The following is a 27,885-nucleotide window of genomic DNA, read 5'->3' on the forward strand; positions in this document are numbered from 1 at the left end:
TCATCTTTAAAGCAGTGGGTTTCAACTCGTTGCAATAGTTATTTTGACATGCTTGTATCAGTCCATTCTCAGATTGATTCAGTGAAGACTGTTTTACATAATGAAGGTGCCTCTGATAAGATGCTGGGTTATGACCACCATATAACTGGCCAGCTTATAGAATTTCTTAAGCCGTTTAAAGAAGCCACAGTTGATCTAGAGAGTGACAAGGATCCAACCCTACATTTAGTTCTACCGTGGTTTTACGCCTTAAAAACTCACTGTACCGTACGGGATAACGATGAAGAGGTTTGTAATTTTATTCCATCTGAATATTATAGAACCACTTGTGAAATATGTATGTTGAGAAAATGTATTTTCAGGACATGAAACCTTTGAAACAAGCCGCTGATGCCTTCCTAGAACAGAAAATGTGCGTTAGTATGTTGCATAAAATTGCAACGTTTATGGTGGCTAACTACCGCACATTAAGAAAGTTAACCGAGGATGAAAAAATTGAAGTTTACCAAGCAGCACGACAGGTGTGTGCTGAAGGTAAGCTCCTAAGATAATGCATATATTCTTCATCTACATGTACATGGTTACTCTGCAAGACACACGCAAGTGCTTAGTTGAGGGTTCATCGAACCACTTTCAACTTATTTGTCTCCTTTTCTCGAATTTCGCGCGGGATAGAACACCTACAGCTCTCCGTCTGAGCGCTGCTTTTTTGTATTTTATTCTGATGATCATTTCTTCGCCGGCCGCGGTGGTCTAGCGGTTCAGGCGCTCAGTCCGGAACTGCACGACTGCTACGGTCGCAGGTTCGAATCCTGCCTCGGGCATGGATGTGTGTGATGTCCTTAGGTTAGTTAGGTTTAACTAGTTCTAAGTTCTAGGGGACTAATGACCTCAGCAGTTGAGTCCCATAGTGCTCAGAGCCATTTGAACCATTTGATCATTTCTTCCAATGTATATGGGACTCAACAATATCTCTTCGAATTCGGAGGTGTAAGTTGGTGATCGAAATTTCATATATAGATCGCGCCACGTCAAAAAACGCCATTGTTGAAATGATTACCACCCCAACTCTTGTGTAATTTCCGCGACACTCTTTCCCCTGTTTTACGATAATACCAAACCAGCTGCCCTTATTTAGACTCTTTCGACCTCTTCCGTCAATAGTAAGGCTCTCCAACTTCGTAGCAATGCTCCAAAAGAGTGTTTGTCATTAAAACGCCTACAGCATTTTCTGTGTGTCCATTCCTATTTAAGTAGGTCGTAATTGTAATCAGAGGTATTAAGTAGAATCTACAGTCTTTAGATTTGACTGGTTGATCTTGTAAACGAAGTTTAACGGACTTAGTTTAGTACACACAGGGATAACCTCGCTCTTGTCGTTATTTATTGCCAACTGCTGATTTTCACACCAAAAATATATACCTTATTTAAATCGTCCTGCAGTTAGTTTTGATCTTCTGGTGACTTTACAGGACGATAAATGATAGCATCATCTAAAACCTATTATAATTACAACTACGTGTAGTACATTATTCTGCAAATATTAATTGGAACCTGTACAGTTTCAGTACAAGTGCCCAATCACAGCAACCAAGAAACAAATCCAGGGCCGTACAAAATGGCGAAATTTGAGGACTGGGCAGAAGAGCCTCCTCTCCTACATGATGAAGTCAGCAGATACTTGCAAGAACACTGTGTGAACGAGGGAGATATTCTACAGTGGTGGAAAAATAACTCCCAACGACTTCCTCGACTTGCGTGTGTGGCAAGAAAAATATTAAATATACCAGCCACTAGTGCGTCTAGTGAGAGAATTTTTAGTTGCGCTGGAAACCTAATTAGCGAAAAACGATCACGTCTTAATGCAGACAGACTTAACGATCTCGTCATAATTAATTCAAACACTAATCAGCAGACACATTGAAAATACAGTAGAACATTAAACGGGAAACAATGAGTTTGAGCGCAAATTTACTAATTAAGAGTGCAGATTTCTTTCTTGTGCTTTCTGGGCGTCAATTTCTAAGATAGAAATTTTGTAATGCATACAGATCATTTTTATTTTAGACTAAAATTTTTTATTTCAATCCTTCCAAGTGACATTAATTATTGTTTGTAAACCATTTTCTGTTACTTGGATTTGCAAAAGTAGCCAAATATTTTTAGGAGTATCTGGTTTGGCCTAAATAATACTTTCAGGGGAACTGAAGGAAAATTTGTAAAGATTTTATGTTGCAAAGTGTTCTGTAAAATAAAATATTCATTTGTGGAGTAAGGCAATACACATTATGAGTTTAAATTACAATTTATTTTGTTGAGTTCCACACACATTGCAAAATGTAATTTTATTCTTGTATTTCTATATTAAGGGGAATCCCACATGCAGAGTCAAGATGCTGAAAACCTAGACACTACAAATACTCCTAAAATGAAGAGCGTCTTTTTCCATGAATGTATTGTAGTAGGAATATAATGGAAACTCTGAGCCACTCTCCACAGCGTCTATATCTGCGTCATGAGGATTCAGACTCGTCGTTTAGGTCTGTGTTATGAGGGTCTAGAGTCGTCGTTTAGATTTGCATCATGCAATTAAACACTCGTCGTCTTAGTCTGCATCATGATGGTCCGAAATATGGTCCCTCATGATGCAGACCTAGACTACAAGTGTGGACTCTCATGACGCAAACGTAGGAGCCGCGAAAAATGGCTCAGGGTCGCCATTGTATTCCCAGTACTATAGTTTTTAGACGAACTGGATACGAAACAAGTCCTTCGATTTTGTTAAAATGCATTTTGGCAATTTAGAATGATTTTTCCAACTTCGAATGAATTCACAGAACCAGTAAAATACATCCTGGAAACGTAGTTAAATATTTATATAATTGGTGTCATACTTGGCTGAAACATACTAAAGTTAAAGAATCTAGACTTCCAAAATCTTAATTTGGTTCTCATTGCAGTACAGTGGTTAATAGGGGCGTAGAAAATTTATTCTTCTGGGGAGGTGACCAAACTTCTTTTTGGGGGGTGGAGGTTCACTTCTTTAGTACAAATATCCATCCGTTTCGGTGTTGAAAAGTGCAGCACAGACTGCATTGCGTTGCCTGGGCATTTATTTATTCCATACTCTCGTAGTCCATCTTCCCTCCCGTATTTTCTCTCTATCCATTTAGTCCTCTCCCACTATCTCTTTGATCACCTCCACCCCCCCCCCCCCACTCCCCATCCCTTGGCCGGCCGAAGTCGCCAAGCAGTTCTAGGCGCTACAGTCTGGAACCGCACGACCGCTACGGTTGCAGGTTCGAATCCTGCCTCGGGCATGGATGTGTGTGATGTCCTTAGGTTAGTTAGGTTTAAGTAGTTCTAAGTTCTAGGGGACTGATGACCTCAGAAGTTAAGTCCCATATTGCTCAGGGCCATTTGAACCATTTTTGAACCCATCCCTTGGCCCATCTCCCCCCACCCTCTATCCTTCTCTTCGTCCTCTCTCTGTTGGATTCCGCCACCTCAGTTCATCTCCTCTTCACCTATCTATGAAAACTCGTATATATCTGTCAACTTTTGTGGTGATCAGTGAATCAGTGTCAAAGTTTATTGCTAGGTAGCATTTATTGTAATACTTTTTGATAAGCAGCATTGATAGTTTTGTTTTCTGGTGCGTAAACAAATGAAGTTGAAGGTGTCCCGACAGGGCAATATGCGACATACAAATAGCCATGTGAAAAACATGATTTTCAAGATTGATGCCACAAACATATAACAACTGCCCCTGCGATTTATCTATCGACATGGCAAATGTAAGCTGCACTGGAAATTATAACCGTTTAAAGTCGAATGGCATGTCGGTCGGAATCTTAGTGATATTGGAATCAAACTGTCCTCACCTTTGTACTTTCCTTTTAAAATTGTGGCTTCGATTACGTTGTTCTTTAACTTCTTCCCCGCAAGCCGGGTGCCATTACAAAGACGTGGCTGGTTTACCTTTCGCAACATGATTGCCGATCCGACTTAATTACAGATTGGGAGGCGGTAATCCGGGGAAATCCAGCGAATTTAAAAATTCCGTAGGGTAGTTGACTACATCATCTTGGTTAGTAACGGAATAAACCGACTTGTATGTCAGCAATTCGCCAGGTGTCATATTTTGAATCTGAAAATTCATTTCGTTAACATCAAGGTTTTTTGCAGCCAATATAACACGTTCACTCAACCAAAAATGGTTTGCAACTGTTAAACGACATTTGCTGTGCGCGAATTGTCCAACACGATGACTGTGAATGTGTCAGACAGCTCTCAAATTTCAAAAAGATCATAGACATTTCGTTTAAAAGAAATGTATATATATATATATATATATATATATATATATATATATATATATATATATTTCTTTTAAACGAAATGTCTATGATCTTGAAGAGAGTACCTTACAAAAGATTTTGACATCGTTTGCGGGTTACCATGAAAGTTCACTATGTACGCATGTTTCCATGGAGAAGGTTTTTGAATATTTACATGTGCATGTATATATATATATATATATATATATATATATATATATATATATATATATATGTGTGTGTGTGTGTGTGTGTGTGTGTGTGTATATATATATATGTATATGTATATGCATATATATATGTGTGTATATATGTATGTATATGTATATATACATATTTTTCTATGAATATATATATATATACTCATAGACATATACATATATATATATATATATATATATATATATATACATGTAAATACTCAAAAACCTTCTCCATGGAAACATGCGTACATAGTGAACTTTCATGGTAACCCGCAAACGATGTCAAAATCTTTTGTAAGGTACTCTCTTCAATGTACTGTCCGAAATATTATGTAGACAGTGATGTTCCTCTTGATGGTCAAGTGTGCAAAATTTCTTCAAGATCGGAATAAAATTGTAGGTTGGTGTAGAAGTGTGTACGTAAAGTACCCTCCGCCATGCACCATTAAGAATTTTAAGCAGGCAACGCCCTTCATCCTGCTTTGAATATCAAGTGTGCCAAATTTCATCAAGATCGGGATAAATACGTACAATTTGTCGAGTTCCGTTTTGTAAAGGAACCTCTGCCATGCACCATACGAAATTTTATGTAGACTGTGACCTTCCTCTTGGTTTCAAGGTATAGTGTGCAAAATTTCATCAAGATTGTATGCAATACAAACACACGGACACAATGAAAACGCACTTTCAGTTTTTGTCAAATTTTCCAATTTTTCGGTCAATTTTCGAAAAATTTTATTTCATAAAAACCTTGTCCTGAGAATTATGAACACAGCAAAAAAAATTTAGCCGAACTGGTCCAGGCGTTCTCGAGTTTTACGCTTATCAACACATTTGGCAATTGATTTTTATTTATATAGATAAGAAGCCCGAAATATACGCGTAAAGGAAGAATATACAAGTAAAACCAATATTTTTTTTACCTGAAATTAATACATATATATATATAATGTTGAGGTTTGTCTTTTGGTGCTCAGGTAAAATAAAAACTTTTGGTTAACGTTCATAATACGATAATGACGCGCGCAGACTAAACGGCTGCGTAGCGCAGCTCAGCAGTAATATGGGCAGGCAAGCAAGTTTCCCGCAGCCTGCCCGGGTTGGGTTCTGCTTGGCTTGGCTGGGAGTGAAGCAGCCTGCCCGTTCTGTTGACAACGAGCGGCGGCCTGCCCGCCTGGCCACCGGGCAAGCATGGGCGGGTTAAAAGCGGGACATGTACACCTCTAGCCTCAGCGATGTAGTATAAGGTAAAAGCAGCCGCACGTGCATGTAGTTTGTTACAACAAAATTTGTACTATTATTATATCAAGTCCCATGTAAATGTTTCAAAAAATCATTTAATAATAATCCTTTTATAAAACTGACTTTTTGACAATCATTCATCTGAATTTAAAGAATTTACTACTTTCTGCAATCCATGGTCATCCCGATTATCGTAAAGAAAAATCAGTCGTTTCCTTTTATGCATGACAAATCTAGCGGCCAGCATTGCACTGGGCTGTGCCAGAAAAATTTCTTGTAGGAGCAGATATATATGCGTTGTCCGGCGACTTCATTGAGGTAAGAATTTTCAATTTATTCAGAATGATCTTTCAGCGCCATGACGCAGCACTGCTGACGTTCAAATTTACCACTTTAAATTCACAGTCAGTTATTGAAAGGTTATAAGTGAGCCACAATTTTATTGAGAGATTAGTCACATTTTTTATTGGGAGATTAGTCACACGTTATTATCGGGAGGTTACGAAATAATATTTTTTTCTGTTGGGAGGTTACAGTGTAAACGAAGCAATCCAATATGGCATATTCCAAGATCTATTTGTCACCAAGAGGTCATACTTGCCTGTTTCGTAGCATTTTTTCACAATATTAATGACTTTATTTTGTAGTTCGCGTGCGGCAACGCCTCCTCAACGTGAAATCAAAGGAAATGTTGTTGTTGTGGTCTTCAGCCCTGAGACTGGTTTGATGCAGCTCTCCATGCTACTCTATCCTGTGCAAGCTTCTTCATCTCCCAGTACCTACTGCAACCTACATCCTTCTGAATCTGCTTAGTGTATTGATCTCTTGGTCTCCCTCTACGATTTTTACCCTCCGCGTTGCCCTCCAATGCTAAATTTGTGATCCCTTGATGCCTCAAAACATGTCCTACCAACCGATCACTTCTTCTAGTCAAGTTGTGCCACAAACTTCTCTTCTCCCCAATCCTATTCAATACCTCCTCATTAGTTACGTGATCTACCCACCTTATCTTCAGCATTCTTCTGTAGCACCACATTTCGAAAGCTTCTATTCTCTTCTTGTCCAAACTGGTTATCGTCCATGTTTCACTTCCATACATGGCTACACTCCATACAAATACTTTTAGAAACGACTTCCTGACACTTAAATCTATACTCGATGTTAACAAATTTCTCTTCTTCAGAAACGATTTCCTTGCCATTGCCAGTCTACATTTTATATCCTCTCTACTTCGACCATCATCAGTTATTTTACTCCCTAAATAGCAAAACTCCTTTACTACTTTAAGTGTCTCATTTCCTAATCTAATCCCCTCAGCATCGCCCGATTTAATTTGACTACATTCCATTATCCTCGTTTTGCTTTTGTTGATGTTCATCTTATATCCTCCTTTCAAGACACTGTCCATTCCGTTCAACTGCTCTTCCAAGTCTTTTGCTGTCTCTGACAGAATTACAATGTCATCGGCGAACCTCAAACTTTTTACTTCTTCTCCATGAATTTTAATACCTACTCCGAATTTTTCTTTTGTTTCCTTTACTGCTTGCTCAATATACAGATTGAATAACATCGCGAAGAGGCTACAACCCTGTCTCACTCCTTTCCCAACCACTGCTTCCCTTTCATGCCCCTCGACTCTTATAACTGCCATCTGGTTTCTGTACAAATTGTAAATAGCCTTTCGCTCCCTGTATTTTACCCCTGCCACCTTCAGAATTTGAAAGAGATTATTCCAGTTAACGTTGTCAAAAGCTTTCTCTAAGTCTACAAATGCTAGAAACGTAGGTTTGCCTTTTCTTAATCTTTCTTCTAAGATAAGTCGTAAGGTTAGTATTGCCTCACGTGTTCCAACATTTCTACAGAATCCAAACTGATCTTCCCCGACGGGCGCTTCTACCAGTTTTTCCATTCGTCTGTAAAGAATTCGTGTTAGTATTTTGCAGCTGTGACTTATTAAACTGATAGTTCGGTAATTTTCACATCTGTCAACACCTGCTTTCTTTGGGATTGGAATTATTATATTCTTCTTGAAGTCTGTGGGTATTTCGCCTGTCTCATACATCTTGCTCGCCAGATGGTAGAGTTTTGTCATGACTGGCTCTCCCAAGGCCATCAGTAGTTCTAATGGAATGTTGTCTACTCCCGGGGCCTTGTTTCGACTCAGGTCTTTCAGTGCTCTGTCAAACTCTTCACGCAGTATCTTATCTCCCATTTCATCTTCATCTACATCCTCTTCCATTTCCATAATATTGTCCTCAAGTTTGTCGCCCTTGTATGGACCCTCTATATACTCCTTCCACCTTTCTGCTTTCCCTTCTTTTCATAGAACTAGGTTCCCATCTGAGCTGTTGATATTCATACAAGTGGTTCTCTTTTCTTCAACGGTCTCTTTAATTTTCGTGTAGGCAGTATCTATCTTACCCCTAGTGAGACAAGCCTCTACATCCTTACATTTGTCCTCTAGCCATCCCTGCTTAGCCATTTTGCACTTCCTGTCGATCTCATTTTTGAGACGTTTGTATTCCTTTTTGCCTGCTTCATTTACTACATTTTTATATTTTCTCCTTTCATCAATTAAATTTAATATTTCTTCTGTTACCCAGGGATTTCTATTAGCCCTCGTCCTTTTACCTACTTGATCCTCTGCTGCCTTCACTACTTCATCCCTCAGAGCTACCCATTCTTCTTCTACTGTATTTCTTTCCCCCATTCCTGTCAATTGTTCCCTTATGCTCTCCCTGAAACTCTGTACAACCTCTGGTGCTTTCAGTTTATCCAGGTCCCATCTCCTTATATCCCCGCCTTTTTGCAGTTTCTTCAGTTTCAAACTGCAGTTCATAACCAATAGATTGTGGTCAGAATCCACATCTGCCCCAGGATATGTCTTACAATTTAAAACCTGGTTCGTAAATCTCTGTCTTACCATTATGTAATCTGTCTGATACCTTTTAGTATCTCCAGGATTCTTCCAGGTATACAACCTTCTTTCATGATTCTTGAACCAAGTGTTAGCTATGATTAAGTTATGCTCTGTGCAAAATTCTACAAGGCGGCTTCCTCTTTCATTTCGTAGCTCCAATCCATATTCACCTACTATGTTTCCTTCTCTCCCTTTTCCTACTGACGAATTCCAGTCACCCATGACTATTAAATTTTCGTCTCCCTTCACTACCTGAATAATTTCTTTTATCTCATCATACATTTCATCAATTTCATCATCATCTGCAGAGCTAGTTGGCATATAAACTTGTACTACTGTAGTAGGCATGGGCTTTGTGTCTATCTTGGCCACAATAATGCGTTCACTATGCTGTTTGTAGTAGCTAACCCGCACTCCTATTTTTTTATTCATTATTAAACCTACTCCTGCATTACCCCTATTTGATTTTGTATTTATAACCCTGTAATCACCTGACCAAAAGTCTTGTTCCTCCTGCCACCGAACTTCACTAATTCCCACTATATCTAACTTTAACCTATCCATTGCCTTTTTTAAATTTTCTAACCTACCTGCCCGATTAAGGGATCTGATATTCCACGCTCCGATCCGTAGAATGCCAGTTTTCTTTCTCCTGATAACGACGTCCTCTTGAGTAGTCCCCGCTCGGAGATCCGAATGGGGGTCTATTTTACCTCCGGAATATTTTACCCAAGAGGATGCCATCATCATTTAATCATACAGTAAAGCTGCATGTCCTCGGGAGAAATTACGGCTGTAGTTTCCCCTTGCTTTCAGCCATTCGCAGTACCAGCACAGCAAGGCCGTTTTGGTTAATGTTACAAGTCCAGATCAGTCAATCATCCAGACTGTTGCCCCTGCAACTACTGAAAAGGCTGCTGCCCCTCTTCAGGAACCACATGTTTGTCTGGCCTCTTAACGGATACCCCTCCATTGTGGTTGCACCTATGGTACGGCCATCTGTATCGCTGAGGCACGCAAGCCTCCCCACCAACGGCAAGGTCCATGGTTCATGGGGGGCATTAGATATGGTCTCCAAACGCAAAATCATCATTTGTGGAGATCTGAAAATTAACACGATGAACCCAGATATGTCGTGCAATAGTTTTCTGAACATTATGTACACCTATGGTATATAACCATTAATTAACACTGCCACTAGGATAACCAGACATTCAGCATTACGTGCTGACCATATGCTAACGGACATAGAGAAAGATAGGTGTGACATTGTCATAGATGACCTTGGCATCTCAGACCATTCCAGTCAGTTATTAAAATTAGGCATAGAATTAGATAATAACACTAAAATACACAACTACAGTAGGGTTTTCTCTAAGTCAAAAAGAGCTCTAGTTGCCTCAATAATTAAGGAAGGATGTTACAAAATTCGTACAGCTCTAAGGCATCAGCTAATTCGTCCCGCACAAGGACGGCTTTACTAGCGGCTCAATTACACTATCAGACTGGCATGCATACAATTTCGTCAACGGAAAATTTTGGTCAAAACATACAGAAGGTTAATCTTCTGACGAATTTAACGATTTAAACTGTGGTGCAAAGAGAGAATGCTTATCTACAAGTACATCCAAAGTGTCATGGTTTTTGGCACATGGTAACTTAGGAAATATTCGTTTGTAATTAACTGTTCCTACGGTAACGGAAATGGAAAGTGTTACACCATGTAGCACCTGTCCGATATTTATCAAATTTATTGGCAGCGTTTATCACATAATGGGTATAAGATCATTTAACGTTCATTACACTCGGAAATGACATCCATAAACACTGTGATCCACACAGAACGAACACACTCTTGTAAGCGTTGTGCCCGGGAAGCTACCAGCCTCCGAATCTCTTACTGAGGAATTTCGCACCATGCTTGAAACATATGCGGTTTCAGTTCATAAAGATTGCTGGCTCGAGGTTGGTATGAATGTATATGTCTCCTCGTCGCTCCCCGAATATGATACCCTGTGGTGATAAATCTGGGGATCACGCAAGACGGTACTGAATCCATACATTACTCAAGACATATGTGAAGTTAGCTCCAGTTTAGAGTCTTGCATGAACCTGCTGGACTACGCCATTTCGTAACCTGGTAATGAGGAGGATGAGAACAAGATTGGAATCCTCATACTGACGGGAATTCAGCTTCCCATCAACAGTTACAAAACCAATCCCGCTGCCACATCCAATAGCTTCCCACAATATGAATTAGGCTTTTGAAGAAGTTTGGGTTTCGAGAATTGTTCCTTCCTGTGGCCTTTCGTCAGGTGGTACGGACACGTTGGCGCCAATTTGACTGCGACAGGCAGCAGCTAGACCCACGCTGAACACCGCAGAATGCAGTGTCCCAGTCGATTCTGCAAATGCGAATCTCTGTGTCTGTGCTGTGGTCCCAACGGTAAACGGCGCATGGCAATTGGAGATCTCAACCCACCCATTAGTCTGCTTGTAACGGTTCGTGGAAATACCCTGTCCCTGGGCTTCAGTTGTTGTCAGCTGTTAGAGCCAATCGAACAGTCTTACAATCTACTCTTTCAGTCTGTACGTACTCTTCATGTTGCTGTGAGGCCATCTCGTCAGTTACCACACTTACATTTCCCCAGCAACAGCTTGCATGTGCCGATCAGCACCAGACGGTGGCCTGCAGAGGAAACGCCCAGCACAATGGCTTGGAACAGAACAGCCTAGAATCTTTGTTCTCGGACATACACTCCCTAGTTTTTTGAAAAATACCATATGTAGGGGACTACCCGCTGCTACTGCTAATGTGACAGATGATAATATCGCTTATATCTTGTAAAACCTGCGAACGGAACAGAAACTTACCACTCTTAGCATATAAGATACCCATCAAGAAACATGACGTTGGTACTTGGCTGTAACAGTGTCTCTTCAATTGGTCGGCTTCTCCGTACCAAGTACACTGGTGGTATGACTCTCTTCCATTGGATGACCAAAATGTTGGAACAAAAGCATTCGTTTTTCTGAGGTTGGCTCTATACCACGATGGCATCTCGACATTTCATGTTCGTGCAGAAAAGACAAAAAAGTCGCACTCAATTATTCTCTGGGAACAACAGTTGCAGCGTGTCAATGGTTTTGCTCACAAAAGCCTGAAGCAGGTCTTACCCTCACTTCGATGGAAACCGCCCATCTCCCTTGGGAGGTTTTCCTCTCCCAATAAGATTCACTGTCTGCCTTCTGCCAACAACGCTGAGACCACTCCTGGAGTGCGCCTTCCCAGGGTGAAAAACGCAGTACCTCCTTCGAAGCCCAAAAGGTCAGTATTCCCAATAAAATAAGCACAAATAGCAGCAGCAAGCGAAAGAATATGACTTAGCAATATGTACAGTGGCAACGGCCTTGCCGCTGTGGACACACCGGTTCCCGTCAGATCACCGAAGCTGAGCACTGACGGGTGTGGCCGGCACTTGGATGGGTGACCATCTGGGCCACCATGCGCTGTTGCCATTTTTTGGGGTGCACTCAGCCTCGTGATGCCAATTGAGGAGCTACTCGACGGCATAGAAAACCTTCAGAACGACCAGGAGAGCAGTGTGCTGACCACACAGCCCTCCTATCTGCATCCTCAGCTGAGGATGACACGGCGGTCGGATGGTCCCGATGGGCGACTTGTGGCCTGAAGACGGAGTGCTGAACTTAATATGTACAGTAATGTCACACTATCCCTTCATCCCTCTTTCAAAAAGAAAAAAAGATCCCAAAAATTGCAATAATCATTCATAATCTGCCTTAGGCATCACAGAAATTAACTGTTTAAAGTAACAATTGGAACCCAAAAAATTCTCTTAAAATTCTAATTTCAGGATAAACAAAATAGCTTGTTTTATTCATGACAGAAAACATGACATGAGGATTTATATGATACCTCGTGTTTTTACACAAATAAAATACATTAGCAAAATCAGACTATAATACACAGAACTTCTGTTGCATGTAACATATATCTGCTATCCATAACAATTACTATTCGTCTTGGTTCACGATGAAGAATTGATGCTTAACTGAGTTAGTCAAATTCTTCTTATGTTACATAATAAGAAATTTGTGTATAACAAGTGGTTCAAATGGCTCTGAGCACTATGGGACTTAACTTCTAAGGTCATCAGTCCCCTAGAACTTAAAACTACTTAAACCTAACTAACCTAAGGACATCACACACATCCATGCCCGAGGCAGGATTCCAACCTGCGACTGTAGCGGTCGCGCGGTTCCAGACTGTAGCGCCTGGAACCGTTCTGCCACTTCGGCCGGCTGTGTATAACAAATCTGTATATTGAGCAAGCAGTAAAGGAAACAAAAGAAAAATTTGGAGTAGGAATTAAAATCCATTGAGTAGAAATAAAAACTTTGAGGTTTGCCAATGATATTGTAACTCTGTCGGAGACAGCAAAGGACCTGAAAGAGCAGTTGATCGGAATGCTCTTGAATGTCTTGAATGTCTTGAAAGGTGGATATAAGATGAGCATCAACAAAAGCAACACCAGGATAATGGTAAGTAGTCAAATTTAATTAGGTGATACTGAGGGAATTAGATTAGGAAATGTGCCACTTAAAGTAGTAAATGAGTTTTGCTCTTTGGGAAACAAAATTACTACTGATGGTCGAAGTAGAGAGGATATAAAATATAGACTGGCAATGGCAAGGAAACCGTTACTGAAATAGAGAAATTTTTTAACATCGAGTATAGATTTAAATGTTTGGAAGTCTTTTCTGGAAATATTTGTGTGGAGAGTGCCCATGTATGGAAGTGAAACATTGACGATAAATAGTTTAGACAAGAAGAGAACAGAAGCTTTCGAAATGAGGTGCTACAGAAGAATGCTGAAGATTAGATGGGTAGATCACATAACTAATGAGGAGGTACTGAACAGAATTGGGGAGAAGAGGAATTTGTGGTACAACTAGACCAGAAGAAGGGATCGGTTGGTTGGACATGTTCTGAGGCATCAAGGGATCACCAATTTAGTATTGGAGGGCAGCTTGGAGGGTAAAAGTCGTAGAGGGGGACCAAGAGATGAATACACTAAGCACATTCAGAAGGATGTAGGTTTCAGTAGTTACTAGGAGATGAAGAAGCTTGCACAGGATAGAGTGGCGTGAAGAGATACATCAAACCAGTCTCTGGACTGATGACTACAACAACAACAACAACATTTCGTGGAGCTACGTTGACCAATTTCTGCTTGTGATACACGATTACTATGACAAAACGAGGATTAGATGTCACACAAAAATTTTCTCCCGCACACGGATGCCAAAATTAAAGTCATAAAACAGCTTTTTTCGTGAATGACTCACAAGGAAATTCAATTTCTAGAAAATTTGGAGTGAAAAGGGCGTGTTGTAAACATTGCAAATTAGTAAGAACACAACAGCATTTAAAACAAAAAAATGGCTCTGAGCACTATGGGACTTATCTTCTGAGGTCATCAGTCCCCTAGAACTTAGAACTAGTTAAACCTAACTAACCTAAGGACATCACACACATCCATGCCCGAGGCAGGATTCGAACCTGCGACCGTAGCGGTCACGCGGTTCCAGACTGCATTTAAAACAACATCAGATATCCTTCATAGTAGAGAAAGTCTACTTATTTGTCCTTACCACTTACAGGTTAAATAATTTATTAATCTGTGTTGCAAATGGCACGAAACTAATGATCAGTTAATTTGAAAATAAACTCTTTTTCCACCTCCTGTCGTTATTTAATAAATATGACCTAGAGAGTAGTAGATATGGGAGTGAGCTGAATCACTAAATGGTGGCATCTGCCACTTGTTTACATAAAAAAATTAATAGTTATGATAAATTATTAACAGTACTAAGAAATTACTTGTGTTTGTAGATCAAAACGTTCTGCACAAAATGTAGTGCTTTTATATGGGCTTGATTTACAGAGTACCATCAAAACTTTGCTTCCTCTGGGACACAGCAGAGACTGCATGAGGCTATATTCGTTTTAAAGAAGAGTCACCTTGGTGGCTTAGAGTTAACACAGTGTCAACACGAACCACGAGTGAACGGTTCCTTTGTGGCTTACCAAGTGAGCCTGTCGCTAACCTCAACAGTCCTTGGGGCAGGAGGGAGGGGAACCTTCTGATTTACCGTCTGCACAAGTCCCTTCTCACATCTGCCAGTAGCTAATCTGCTCCTGCAGCAGCTGTAAGATTCAGTTAGCGAATTTTGCAATTGTACAAAAGCCATACACTGTTCCTAATGTTACTCATTTCCATGAGGGACTCTAGTGTGAATGTGAATGCGAAACTATAGGAAAAAATTTAGTGACAGAGAACTTTAGTTTAATGTTTACTGTTAATTTACATGATGGATCACGCCAAAGAAAGCATAATATCATAGAAAAAGTTGGGTGCAAAGTCTGACTCAGGAAACACCACTTTATTCAAAGCTCGTTACCCCAAAATTTTAACTTCAACCAACTGCTAGTGCTCTGCTATAGGCTTGTCTGTCTGATGAGTTAACTGAGATGTGCTCTGTGCGTAGCACGTCCAAAGAGAACTGTGTAATACAAACTAGACAACATTCTAGTAGTGGAGACTGGTGAATGTACAAAGATGTTATAGAGGAAGATATAATTACTAACTTACGAGGAGCGTTCAGAAACGAATGCAACACTTTTTTCACGGCCAATTTCGGCTGAAAAAAATGTGGAATTTATTGGGACATAGTGGCGTATTTCCTCTTCAGTCCGCGTAGTTTCATGAAATTCCGAAAGAAGCGGCTCTGTATGTAGCCTTCGAAAGGGCGTCTGTAATGGACGTGCGTTCCAAGGAAAGAGCAGTTACTGAGTTTCAATTGGCAAAAACCAGAGTATCGCAGATATTCCTAAGTGCTTGCAGAATGTCTAAGGAGTCCTGGCAGTGAACAAAAGCACGTTGAGCCGTTGGACGAGTTGTTTGTCATCGCCGCAACAAGGTCGCACAAAGCCTGTCCGATTTCCCGCGTGCGGGCCGGCCGCGCAGCTGTGACTCCTTCAGTGTTGGAACGTGTGGAGCCGGCCGCTGTGGCCGAACTGTTCTAGGCGCTTCAGTCCGGAACCGCGCGACCGCTACGGTCGCAGGTTCGAATCTTGCCTCAGGCATGGATGTGTGTGATGTCCTTAGATTATTTAGGTTTAAGTAGTTCCAAGTCTAGGGGACTGATGACCTCAGATGTTAAGTCCCATAGTGCTTAGAGCCATTTGAACCTTCTGGAACGTTTGGACACTCTCACTCTAGGTGATCGGCGGATCGCAATCAAACACATCGCTGCACAACTGGACATACCTTTTGGTAGAGCTGATACCCGAGAGGAGCTCACAAAACTTCATTCGACTGTTCTTCTTCATCAACCCTACAACCCACATCACGCACGTTCAGACTTCCTTCTGTTTGGCCCAATGAAGGATGCACTCCGCGGGAAGAAGTACGAGGATGTTGCAAGACGTTAGCCCCAATGTCTACCAAGACAATGGTACAATGCAGAAATATTCTCAGTACGATGACGTAAGGCCGTCGAATGTTGATAGACACTCTTTTGTATCCGAAAGAGTGGGCAATAATGTAATGTACTGGAACCCTTAAGTAGTTCTAAGTCTAGGGGACTGATGACCTCAGATGTTAAGTCCCATAGTGCTTAGAGCCATTTGAACCTTCTGGAACGTTTGGACACTCTCACTCTAGGTGATCGGCGGATCGCAATCAAACACATCGCTGCACAACTGGACATATCTTTTGGCAGAGCTGATACCCGAGAGGAGCTCACAAAACTTCATTCGACTGTTCTTCTTCATCAATCCTACAACCCACATCACGCACGTTCAGACTTCCTTCTGTTTGGCCCAATGAAGGATGCACTCCGCGTTAAGAAGTACGAGGACGTTGCAAGTCGTTAGCCCCAATGTCTACCAAGACAATGGTACAATGCAGAAATATTCTCAGTAAGATGACGTAAGGCCGTCGAATGTTGATAGACACTCTTTTGTATCCGAAAGAGTGGGCAATAATGTAATGTACTGGAACCCTTAAGTAGTTCTAAGTCTAGGGGACTGATGACCTCAGATGTTAAGTCCCATAGTGCTTAGAGCCATTTGAACCTTCTGGAACGTTTGGACACTCTCACTCTAGGTGATCGGCGGATCGCAATCAAACACATCGCTGCACAACTGGACATATCTTTTGGTAGAGCTGATACCCGAGAGGAGCTCACAAAACTTCATTCGACTGTTCTTCTTCATCAACCCTACAACCCACATCACGCACGTTCAGACTTCCTTCTGTTTGGCCCAATGAAGGATGCACTCCGCGTTAAGAAGTACGAGGACGTTGCAAGTCGTTAGCCCCAATGTCTACCAAGACAATGGTACAATGCAGAAATATTCTCAGTACGATGACGTAAGGCCGTCGAATGTTGATAGACACTCTTTTGTATCCGAAAGAGTGGGCAATAATGTAATGTACTGGAACCCTGAATACGACCAAACTTCTTTCAGAAAAAAATTTGTTCCAATTTTTATTGAACGCTCCTCGTAAATATCGTCAAGATCGCTCAAGCACGCTATTGACAAAAGCGAACACTGACAAATCCTCAGAACATCTGGGCTAGGGCAACACGGCATAACTCGCAGCTGGCGGTAGGCCAAAAACTCATAATAAGATCTCCTGTGTGTTCTATGACCGTGCAGAATATAAAATCCATAAATTATTCTCGTGTTACACACAAGAAAATCACCTCTCACCTCTAAATACTGCTGCCTAAATCCATCGAAACTCTAATAAGAGTGGCAGAAACTAATGGTTTCCCCAAAGAAAGCTTTACCGTCTCACAACAGAACTTATTTCACACAACAAGTGAACTGAGCGTCAACGGAAAATGAGGTGAGGTGCCGCCGATGATTCTTGATGATTATAGCAGCACTTCACTATCAAAAACTTCTGTAAAACAGTCATTACACTCATATAATGTGGGATTATAGCTTCATGTGTTCGAGACTGGTAAATATGGGCCTGCAGACAAGAATGCCAAACACACACAAAACAAAACGAAAAAAATGATTTGCGAAGTGCGTCTAGCTTCACCCCTTCACTCCTTACTTACAACAAGTTTGTGCAAACATATACATAAATTGAAGCAACCACAAGTTTCATAAAAAGAAATTCCATAAATACTTACTGCTAAACACATACAAGAATGTAAGGGTGAGGAGCACATAACTAACCAAGTTACCTAACTGTAACGAGTTACATACTACCCTACAGCACAAATGTTTTGAGATTTGACAAATTATGTGTTTGTATCACCCTCTTCATCTGTAACATCTCCAAACGGCCTCAATTAGCTGAAATCGTGCGTGTTATCCAGAATGGCCCAAAGCACAGAAGAACAAGTAGTGCGAATAATTCTTCACTTTTCAGGAGAGGCACTGGTTTTTCACCCTATTCAGCTGTCAATGAGGTTTCCTGGGTTTCCACACGAGCCAAACTAGCGTATGCTGCTGATGTAGATTAGTTAGTGTGCAAGCTACAAAATAGAATAAAACTGGTTGCTACAACTTTTTGCACCAAGATGAATCTCACTGTGCTGTTCCGCTGCAGGGTATCAAAGAAAACCATAAGTAATATCTTGGATAAGGGTCGCTGTGGAAGTTTCTTAATGACTGACTGTAGTGTACAATGTTCCTGTTTATCACGTCTGAATACTGCAAAGTTGTTAGCCAAATGGCCGGCCGGTGTGACCGTGCGGTTCTATGCGCTTCAGTCCGGAACCGCGCGACCGCTACGGTCGCACGTTCGAATCCTGCCTCGGGCATGGATGTGTGTGATGTCCTTAGGTTAGTTAGGTTTAAGTAGTTCTAAGTTCTAGGGGACTGATGACCACAGATGTTAAGTCCCATGGTGCTCAGAGCCATTTGAACCATTTGTTAGCCAAATGACCATGAAACAACACACAGAAAATTTATAATCCTAGGGAAAATCGGTGAACTCTTCCTTGTCAGTAAACTGATCTATAATCAAACAAGACAAGCGACTACAATACTCATTACCTTCACTTGATAGTAAGTAATTATCGGTGTGTTTGGGCACTGCATACATCAATAATTCTGTCACAACGAGAACCATGCTACATTTATTACATTTATCAATGGCTTGCTTAATCGTGCAGAAATCGAACAATTTAAAAGCTCCTGGAATTTAAATCAAGACTGAGATAAACAGATATTTATTTGGTCTGACTGACAGTAACGTACTAAGGTACTGTCTGGCGCATTTTGTTTGCATTTGTGATCTAAGTCAATGACCTTGCCTAGATTCTGGCGCTATTTGTTTTTATTTATGACAGGTGATGACCTGTCCCTACAATACTGTACACTTCTTTAAAATCTGTGATCCAGGCAACTGACCTTGGGATGAAATAGTTGACCTTTCATAGAAAAACGGTAAATGAATAAAAAAGCAATTAAAGATGGCGATGAACAGAAAATTTAAAAACAAACACAGACCTCCCTCTCCCCTTCTCTCCTTCAATCAGTGTCTTGTATTTTAGGGACCATGAAAATGAAAGAGCCAATTACATTGTATCACCATCTCGTCTGTGTTAAAAAGTATCCGAACGACATGAAATATTTGTGAAAAAAGTATGTCACACACATGAAAACATTTCAGAATTAGGTACATAAAATGATGAAGACATTGTCAACTACATTTCCATTACTGACTTAAAAAAAAGGTTCAAATGGCTCTCAGCACTATGGGACTTAACATCTGTGGTCATTAGTCCCCTAGCACTTAGAACTACTTAAACCTAACTAACCTAAGGACATCACACACATCCACGCCCGAGGCAGGATTCGAACCTGCGACCGTAGCGGTCGCGCGGTTCCGGACTGAAGCGTCTAGAACCGCTCGGCCACACCGGCCGGCTTACTGACTTCAAAATGTCGTTTGTGGACAGGCTAAACAGCAACATCGGTAAATTGCATTGGAACGTATGTGTCGTTCACTACAGAATACCATAATGGGTGTAAAATGTACTCTCCTTGACTAGTTAAAAATAAAAGTTTGGTTAACGAATTATTAAAACGTAGCTGTCAAAGATGATTTTTACTTTAACCAATATTCCGCCAAATGTCAAAAACGAGAAATGATCTACTTGTTTAAGCTCCTGCTGCTGATCATCATCATTACAGGGCGGTATTCATAATTTTACCTGACTACCATATATGGTTTAAGGCACAACAGAGCCTCACATCAGTTGTTTTGCGCATCTGTTATGCTTGTCACAATATTCTTCCCAAGTCTAAAATATCTGAAAAAATATGTCAGCAATGCAAAAAAATGCAATGTTTACACCAAGTTTCGGAATGTTAAATGTTATTTTCTACACATACAGAGTCCACCAGAAAAATGTACACACACTTAGTCAGGCTCTATCGATGTATCGATAATGTCGTTCGATTTGAGTACTAGTGTGTTGTAGTATGGTCTTTGGATCTACAGTTGTTAGTACTTTCATCTCGGTATTGAGAAAACAAGTTGGCTGGAGCACGCTTGACATTCGAGCAACGAAAATGTATTGTGAAGTGGTCTTTCAAATTTGCTAATGCCGCTGAAGTGCAGCGTCAGTGGATGCGGGAGTCTGAAACAGAAACCACAACCCACCAAACAATTAAACGCATCATTGACAAGTTTCAGTTGGATGGGACGATTTGTGATATCCACAAAGGAAGATCAGGAAGACAACGTACAGCTACATGTCCTGCTTCGTCAGCTCTCGTGTTGGAAACATTTGTTAATTCTCCACAGAAGTTTTCTACGCAATGTGCACGTGAAGTTGGGGGTTAGCAGTACAAGCGTACGAAGAATTCTGAAAGCTGCAAGGTGTAAAGTGTACATTCCACGATTACTGAACGCGATTAATCAAGACGATCCTGATTGCTGAATGCAATTTTGCAAATGGTATCAGCAAATTGTAACTGATGACGAACAATTTGTGTCGAAGGGAGTGTGGAGTGACGATAGACAATTTAAACTTAATGGGACCGTGAATCGGCAGAACAGTATGTACTGGGCACCGAAAAATCCGCATGTTTACGTGTATAAAGCCGTCAATCTACCAGGGGTTCCTGTGTGGTGTAGACTATCATCTAGGGTCTTAGTAGGACAGTTTTTTTTATGCTACTGTCACTGGAGAAGTGTACCTGGAAATGTTATGCACATCAGTTTTGACAGGTGTACATGCGCTTTATGGACCTGATGAAGAGGTCTTCTACCAACAGGACAGGGCGTCACCTATCTATCACCTACCTGTACGATCTCTCCTGGATGACAATTTTCTGGGGCATTGGATTGGACGAAGAGGACCCATTGAGTTCCCTCCACGGTCGCCAGATCTAACTCCTATGGACTTTTACTTTTGGGAACTGTGAAAGATAACATTTATTGAAGTAAGCGACCCATGCTGCAGGAATTTCGCCAGGAGATTACAGCGACATGTGCAGCAATCTCCACTGTAACATTGACTGACGTAGTTGCGGCGATCGCTCGTCGTTCTGTTATGTGTGTAGCCGCCAGCGGTGAACATTTTGATTATTAAAAAGGAACCAGGTGCTAAACTGAAGGTTGTACAACATGTGTGGTCAATTATTAAATGTAAAATACACACCTAAGTAATACTTTTTTTTCCCTTAAAGTGTGTATACATTTTTCTGGCGGACTCTGTATACATATTCGCCAAATTACTGCCTAAAAATTATTATCAAAGCAAAACTAAGTACTACAATGCTATTCCCTTGCCTAAATACTTACAAATAATATGTTAAACTAACAGTTGACATCAGAGCTAGTACTAAGAGATCAGTTTCGTGAAACTACCCTGACCAGGTTTGAACCAGTACAAAATATATACTATGGTAAGCTGGAAAGCACACAAACAAACAGGCAGTCTGATTTACTGGAAGAATGCAATTAATTAGACTTCCTCTTGATGTAAGTCAGAATACAGCTCCAAATTAAGTATTCCACTGTCTAAGTTGTTCTCAAACACCAGTTTAGCAGGGACAAAGACAAAGCTTCAGGTTACATATTAGAAAAATATAATCGATGGCACTGATTGGAAATTATTGCTTTTAATAAAACTGTCTAAAGCCTACTAGAGTACAATAACAGCTTTCGACGAAGGTTGCCATGTTCCTCAATCGGAACTACGGTACCAAGGTTTTCTAAACCTTTATCGACTGCTTTTCCTCGAAACAACCATTAAATAACACCAAAATCTAAAAAAGAAACCAAGTGTTTTTTGACAGTAATGTCACATGTTACACTAGTGTGAAAATATTGGAGTAATGGTTCGGTAGCATTTGATCAAAGTACTCATGGCATAACATATTCATTCCCCATCGTTGTATGTTGTTTACTGAAATATTATGGTTATGGAGTAGCGAACAGGTCGGTAGGGCAGAGAGTGTGTTACTGTAAACAGTTCAGTGATAGCGTTGTTCTCATTAGAGTCGACAGCAAACCAACACCGACAACAGTACTTCAGATATACATGCCGACGCCGCAAGCTGAACGTAAAGAGATAGAGGAAGTACATGAGGATACAGAACGGGTAATTCAGTACGTAAAGGGAGATGAAAATCTAGTAATCGTGGCGGACTCAAATGTAGTTATTGGGGAAGGAGTAGAAGAAAGGGCTACTGGAGGATATGGGCTTGCTAGTACGAATGAGATAGGAGAAAAATTTGTTGAGTTCGGCAGTAAATTCATCTGGTAATATAGAATACTCTGTTCAAGAATTACAAGAGGAGGAGGAGTACGTGGAAAAGGCAGGGAGGTATAGAAAGATTTCAGTTAGATTACATCACGGTCAGGCAGATATTCCGAAATCAGATACTGGATTGTAAGGCGTACCCAGGGGCACTTATAGACTCAGACCACAATTTATTAGTGATGAAGAGTAGGGTGAAATTTGAGACTAGTCTGGAAGATCAATACCAAAAGAAGTGGAACACGGAATACTAAAGAATAAAGAAATACGCTTGAAGTGCACTAAGGCCATAGATACGGCGATAAGAAATAACTCAGCACGCAGCTCAATTTAAGAGGTACGAACATCTCTGGAAAGGGTTATCACAGAAATTTGAAAGAAAAACATCTGTACGAAGAAGGTAACTGCAAAGTTCCAAATTAACAATATAAGTGTAGATCAGATGTGACTTGAATTCAAATAAATAGTATCGGCAGTAATTGAGAGATTTATGCCAAATAAATTAACAAACAACGGAGCCGATCCTCCTTGGTACACAAAAATGGTCAGAACGCTGTTGCAGAAACAACAAAGCAAACATGACAAATTTAAACAGACACAAAATCACCAAGATTGGCGATCTTTTACGGAAGCTCGAAATTTAGCGCAGACTTCAATGCGAGATGATTATAACAGTTTCCACAACGAAGCGTTGTCTGGAAACCTAGCAGAAAATCCAAAGAGATTCTGGTCATATGTGAAGTATGCTAGTGGCAAGACACAATCAATGCCTTCTCTGCGCAATAGCAATGGAGAAACTATCGAAAACAGTGCTGCCAAAGCAGAGTTACTAAACACAGCCTTCCGAAATCCTTCACAAAAGAAGATGAGGTAATTCCAGAATTCGAATCAAGAACAGCTGCCAACGTGAGTAACGTAGAAGTAAATATCCTCAGAGGGTGAAGCAACTTAAATCACTTAATAAAAGCAAGTCTTCTTGTCCAAACAGTATACCAATTAGGTTCCTTTCAGAGTGCGCTGATGCAATAGCTCCATACTTAACAATCATATACAACCATTCGGTCGGCGAATGATCCATGCCCAAAGATTGGAAAGTTGCACAGGTCACACCAGTATTCAAGAATGGAAGTAGTAGTAATCCACTAAATTACAGGTCCATATTGTTAACGTCGATATGCAGAAGGATTTTAGATGATCTACAGGGTGTCCCATTTATCTTGACCATTCTAAATAACTGCTTGTCCAGATTCAAATTACAAAATGTTTCAAGCAAATGTTCTTTAGCCATCTGGGTGACATCAATCAGCATGATTGCCTTCGTTGTAGCTTTGTTTTTTTACAAAGATATGAACATCGGTATGACTTTTTTAAATGGCACCCTGTATTTTTTATTCGGTGATTTATTTCCTCTCCTGAAGACCTATTCAAAAATGTATCGCAGTGTACCATTCACTGAAACGCAACGTTATTAATTACATAACTCAACAGTGACGTTGACGCTCCCAGAGCCTAGGGCAGGTACTCGGGGTAATGGAACACATCCACGTGCTGACTTTGACAGAGAACAAATGTAAACATAAGCAGAATGCACACCCGTCATTCCGTCAACCTTCGTCAGTTGGAAATTTGTGTGAATAGAATGTACACAAACGAAGGGGAGGTAGAAATGCTACTCATCTATGGGGAGTGTAAGTTAACAGAACGGTAATCGCAATACTGTTTTCTTATGTACGGAAACATTTAGTACAATTGTTTAGTCCCTTATATACTGTTGTGTACAGTAGGCATACAGTAAAGGCTGTCCTTTCTTCAATCTGCATCAACATAACGTTTGAAACTTCCTGGCAGATTAAAACTGTGTGCCCGACCGAGACTCGAACTCGGGACCTTTGCCTTTCGCGGGCAAGTGCTCTACCATCTGAGCTACCGAAGCACGACTCACGCCCGGTACTCACAGCATTACTTCTGCCAGTATCTCGTCTCCTACCTTCCAAACTTTACAGAAGCTCTCCTGCGATCCTTGCAGAACTAGCACTCCTGAAAGAAAGGATATTGCGGAGACATGGCTTAGCCACAGCCTGGGGGATGTTTCCAGAATGAGATTTTCACTCTGCAGCGGAGTGTGCGCTGATATGAAACTTCCTGGCAGATTAAAACTGTGTGCCCGACCGAGACTCGAACTCGGGACCTTTTCCTTTCGCGGGCAAGTGTTCTACCATCTGAGCTACCGAAGCACGACTCACGCCCGGTGCTCACAGATTTACTTCTACCAGTATCTCATTCTGGAAATATCCCCCAGGCTGTGGCTAAGCCATGTCTCCGCAATATCCTTTCTTTCAGGAGTGCTAGTTCTGCATGGTTCGCAGGAGAACTTCTGTAATGTTTGGAAGGTAGGAGACGAGATACTGGCAGAAGTAAAGCTGTGAGTACCTGCCGTGAGTCGTGCTTCGGTAGCTCAGATGGTAGAGCACTTGCCCGCGAAAAGCAAAGGTCCCGAGTTCGAGTCTCGGTCGGGCACACAGTTTTAATCTGCCAGGAAGTTTCGTATCAGCGCACACTCCGCTGCAGAGTGAAAAATCTCATTCTGGGAACATAACGTTTCTTTTATTGCTGTTGTAGATAGGCGAAAAGCTACGCAAGCAGCGGAACCGTACAGAGAGGGATATCCTGACAAGAACCCACCTTCTCGACGGATGTTTTCTCGTCTTGTTGCGCCGCTTCAGGAAACGGGAAGTTTCGACCCATGACAACGCAACCGTCGTTGCACTCGCACGGACGAAGCTGCCGAAGTTACCGTTCTCGCTTCCGTTGCTATGAATCCACATGTGAGCACACTACAGCTTGAACACGAGACTGGCATTCCTTAAACCAGTGTACATCGTATTCTTACACGTCACCGATTCCATCTTTACCATGTACAACTGCATCAAGAATTGCATGGGAATGATTTTCAGAATCGAACTGTACAGTGGGCGCTGCAGCGAATCCTAGCCAACCCGAACTTCTTCTCCAATGTTCTATTTACCGATAAATGTTCCTTCTGAAACAAAGGACAGGTAAATACAAGGAACACACATTCTTAATCCAGCGACAACCCACGATGGCTTAGACAGGTGGGACAGCAGCGTCAATGGAGAGTTAACGTCTGGTGTGTGTTGCTTGGTACTACAATTATTTGCCCTTGTTTCATCAATGGTAGTCTAAACGGTACAGTGTATGCCATCTTCCTCAGACGGATTCTTCCTCCTCTCCTGGATGAACTGCCGCTTAGAACCAGAATGCTTATGTGGTATCAACACGATGGATGTCCAGCACATAATGCCTTGCGTGCACGTCGTGTTCTGAACCAAAGGTATCGTGCCATATGGATTGGTCGAGGATGGACAGTTAGTTACTTGGCCTGCTAGGTCTCCTGATTTAAATCCTCTGGACTTTTTTCTTTGGGGATGCATTAAAGACGTTGTCTATCGCGATATCCCAACAACTCCAGAGGACATGCAGGAACGTATCGTGCTTGCTTGTAATTCTCTTCAGCAGGCAACACTGGAAGCAGTAAATAATTCTTTCATTCAACGAGTGCACCAGTGTATCGGTGTCCAGGGTCCCCACTTTGAGCACCTTTGTATGTTCTACTCCTGCGCAATGGTACAGGAGAGTCAAAGTCAATTTTGTGTTATGTTTTTACTTGGTTTCCATTTTTTTCTGACAACTCCAGCAAATGGACGAGTTTGTGATCCTGGGCTCAAAGTCAATGTTGTGTTATGTAATTAATAACGTTGTGTTTCAGTAAATGGTACACTGTGATACATTTTTGAATAGGTCTTTAGGAGAGAAAATGAATTACCGAATAAGAAATACAGGGTGCCATTTAAAAAAGTCATAAAGCTGTTCATATCTTTGTACAAAAAACAAAGCTACAACGATGGCAATCATGCTGATTGATGTTAACCTAATGGTTAAAGAACATTTGCTTGAAACATTTTCTAATTTGTATCTGGACAAACAGTTATTTAGGGTGGTCAATATAAATGGGACACCATCTATTGTGTTCGAACATTATGAATTACCTCGAAGAAAATCGTCGATTGACACACAGTCAAATGGATTTAGAAAACACCGTCCTTGAGAAACACAACTCGCTATTTACTCGCATGAAGTGTTGATTGCTATTGACAAGGGATTTCAAATTGATTCCGTATTTCTGGATTTCCGGAAGTCTTTTGACAACGTACCACACAAGCAGCCTGTAGTGAAATTACATGCTTATGGAATATCGTCTCAGTTATATGACTAGATTTGTGATTTCCTGTTAGAAAGGTCATTGTTCGTCGTAAGTGATGGAAAGTCATCGAGTAAAACTGAAGTGATTTCTGGCGTTCTCCACGGAAGTGCTATAGGCCAATTGCTGTACCTTATCTATATAAATGGTTTGTGAGACAATCTAAGTCTCCGTCTTGGATTGTTTGCAGATGACGCTGTCGCTTATCGACTAATAAAGTCATCAGAAGATGGAAACAAACTGCAAAACGATTTAGAAAAGAGATCTATATGGTGCGAAAATTGGCAATTAACCCTAAATAACGAAAAGTGTGACGTCATCCACATGAGTGCTAAATGTAATCGGTTACACAATAAATCAGTCAAATCTATAGGCCATAAAATCAACTAAAAACCTAGGAATTACAATTACGAACAACTTACATTGAAAGGAACACATAAAAAATGTTGTGGGGGAGGATAACCAAAGACTGTGTTATACTGGCAGAACATTTAGAAAATGTAACAGATCTACTAAGGAGACTGCCTACACTACGCTTATCCGTCCTCTTTTAGAATACTGCTTCGACGTGTGGGATCCTTACCAGTTAGAATTGACGGAGTACATCAAAAAAGTTCAAAGAAGGGCAGCACGTTTTGTATTATCACGAAATAGGGGGGAGAGTGTCATTGAAATACTACAGGATTTGGAGTTGACATCTTTAAAACAAAGGCGTTTATCGTTGCTCCGGAATCTTCTCACGAAATTTCGATCACCAACTTTCTCCTCCGAATGCGAAAATATTTTGTTGACACCGACCTACGTAGGGAGAAACGATCACCATGATAAAATAAGGGAAATCAGAGCTCGTACAGAAAGATATAGGAGTTCCTTCCTTCCTTCCGCGCGCTAAACGGGATTGGAATAATAGGGAATTGTGAAGGTGGTTCGATGAACCCATCTGCCAGGCACTTAAATATGATTTGCAGACTATCCATGTGGATTTAGATGTAGAAAACATGGGTAACAGAAGGAATACTCCAGTGACCGACGAATGAAGTAAGCACAAAAATGTTCAAAGAAAATCAG

General features: G+C 41.0%; 1 protein-coding gene and 1 pseudogene across 1 annotated transcript in view; one reads left to right on the forward strand and one right to left on the reverse strand.

Annotated features, from left to right (window-relative positions):
- The window catches only part of LOC126416873 (cytochrome P450 4C1-like), a 150,091-nt gene that overhangs the window by 37,744 nt on the left and 84,462 nt on the right, over positions 1 to 27,885 (reverse strand). The gene's annotated exons all lie outside the window — the stretch shown is intronic.
- LOC126417391 (5S ribosomal RNA) lies at positions 12,107 to 12,224 on the forward strand (annotated as a pseudogene).

Source organism: Schistocerca serialis, chromosome 8, assembly GCF_023864345.2.
Source record: "Schistocerca serialis cubense isolate TAMUIC-IGC-003099 chromosome 8, iqSchSeri2.2, whole genome shotgun sequence".
NCBI classification, from domain to species: domain Eukaryota; kingdom Metazoa; phylum Arthropoda; class Insecta; order Orthoptera; family Acrididae; genus Schistocerca; species Schistocerca serialis.